The sequence below is a fragment of the Mustela nivalis genome (genome assembly GCF_964662115.1).
Source record: "Mustela nivalis genome assembly, contig: HAP1_SCAFFOLD_226, whole genome shotgun sequence".
Taxonomy (NCBI): Eukaryota; Metazoa; Chordata; class Mammalia; order Carnivora; family Mustelidae; genus Mustela; species Mustela nivalis.
Window position 1 is genome coordinate 831,977 of NW_028136410.1, and position 2,425 is coordinate 834,401.

Genomic DNA, 2,425 nt, shown 5'->3' on the forward strand with positions numbered 1-2,425 from the left:
AGACTCATGAGCTGCTCCAAATAGCAAGGTTTCATTCTACTGGACAGGTGGAGTGTGGTTTATTTGCTCCAGGGTCCCCCATGTGGAAAGTTTGGGTAGCAGAGCTCTACCGCATGGATGCCTGGAATGTTCAACTTCATTGACCATTGCAACTGAAGAACATGGCAGCTTTATTCTGGTGTCTCTGTAGCAAAGTACCAAGTCCTTGATTTGACATGGAATCTCTTGCAGATGGGCCACACAGCTGGTTTGTTACCAGGTAGATCTTAGAATGTGCTGGTGGCTTAGTAGTTGTGCAGGAATCTACTACTCTGGGATTTTGCACAGATTGTAGGGCATGGTTTCCTTCTGGGGACAGGAGATGTTCTGTTGTGTGGCCCAGCCACCACATGTTGTATCATAAGTTCGCATTCTAGAACATGCCTCTGAGGACACATGTCTGAAAACCGAATCAATGGTTCCAATGACGTCCTAGGGGCATGTTAGGTTCATTATTCTGACTCAGGACCATTGACTTGGCTGTGTTCCTGGATGTAGGAGATCAGGGTATTTCAGACTGTGCATTTGTGTTCAGAGCGGCCGCCGAAATTGGGGTAGGCCCAGAGGCCTTGTAGGTTTCTCCTAATCTAGACAGTTTGGGCAACTGTGATGGAAACAGTTTCCTTGTGGATGGCAGGGACAGTCCTGCAGTGTGGATCCAGAGACCCCATCCTGGAGGGCATGTGTGCCATGGTTTTGGTAGATAAGTCTGCAAACACAAATTCGAATTAGGGTGAGTGGCGAGGTGATCACAGGCCCAATGCATATACCTTGAGAGCAGCTCATCTGGAACTGTAATTAGGGTGAATGGAAGGCAGTAGCACAGGCTTTTCTCTCCGGATTGTGTGTCCAGGATGGCCTCGGAATGCAGGTGTGTTCTCATGGGTCCATGGGAGACATTGCCTCTCTATGGATCCTGGTGGCTCCTCATAATTTGGTGACATTTTTGGGGAAGGGATGAGTGCTGTTTTCCATCTGAAGGGTGCACCAAAACAAAAATTCCAGAGATGGTCTCTGGGTCTGGGCACCTCGAAAATCCCACCAAGTTTTATGATTTGAACGTACAGGCATACCAGGCCTGAAATGAGGGATCATTGTGGTGAATCTGAGAGGGATTTTTTGAAAGCATGCTCAGGGTGAGGGTCACAATGCCTGTTTGTGCCAAGGGTAGTCCTCAGGAGTGTGTGTGGTGTCATTGATGTTGTAACTGGCTCCCCCTTTGAGGGTAGAACACCCATCCCAAAAGCCAGGTTTATTGCCATGGGGAAAGAAGAGTTCTCTATTGTGCTTCAAGTTCCCTAATTGGCAGGGATCCCTGCCAAGGTCTGGGGACAGGTGCCTGAATATCAAGGATGGGTAGAGATGACATACTTGGGCCATGGCAATCCCAAATGCTAGATATGGGGCCTGCTCTCTAGTGGCTGAAACTCAGTCGAGCTCAGGCTCTGTCAGACACGGCACTAGTGGCCATGGCAGCCTATAAATCGGTGTTGACTCGAGGGCCGACCTGATTGATCCTCATGTGGTTTTTCAGGGCAGACTCACCAGGCATTTCTTCATTCGATGGGGAAGGCAGAATGCTGCGTTGTGGTTCCAGATTTCCCTATCAAGAGGGCTTAGGGACCAGTCAGGTGAGGATGGAATTGTAAACACAAGCTATGGTTCAATTCAGTGCCAAGTGGAAGGCAGTTCCAATGTGCAGTGGTTTATTCAAGACATCCAGCACTGGGATAAGGGTGCATGTCAGATGTTTGCTTAGACTGGAGTTTGTGTCTATGATGACCGACCAATTGAGTGGTGGCATCAAGAGGCCATGGAGCAGTTTACACGCTGAGGCCTGTGAGTTGATCCAAACATAAGGTTTCCTTCTACTGGACAGGGGAGGTCTGGTTTGTTTACACCAGGTTCCCCCATGTGCAAAGTTTGGGTAGCATAGTACTCGCATGTGGATACTGGAAAGCACACCTACATTAACCATTGCACCTAAGGAACATGGCAGGTTCTTTCTGGTTGCTCTAGGGCAAAGTACCAAGGCCTGGATTCTAATGAAGTTGGGTCACAATGCAGTTTTGTTACCACGGAAATCTTACTATGTGCTGGTGGCTACGGGGCCATGTTTGATTAGTCTATCCTGATGGTTTGACACCGGTCGAAGAACACGGTTTCTTTCTGGGTATCGGAGATGTTCTGTTGTGGGGCTCACGGACCAAATGTTGTATCATAAGTTGGTATTCCAGAACAGGCCTCTGAGGACAGATGCCTAAAAACTTCATCTAGGGTTCCAATGAAGTCCAAGGGGAATTTCAGGTTGAATCATCAGACTCAGGACCATTGACTTCGGTGTCTGCCTATATGTAGGCAACCAGGGTGTTTCTGACTGTGCCTT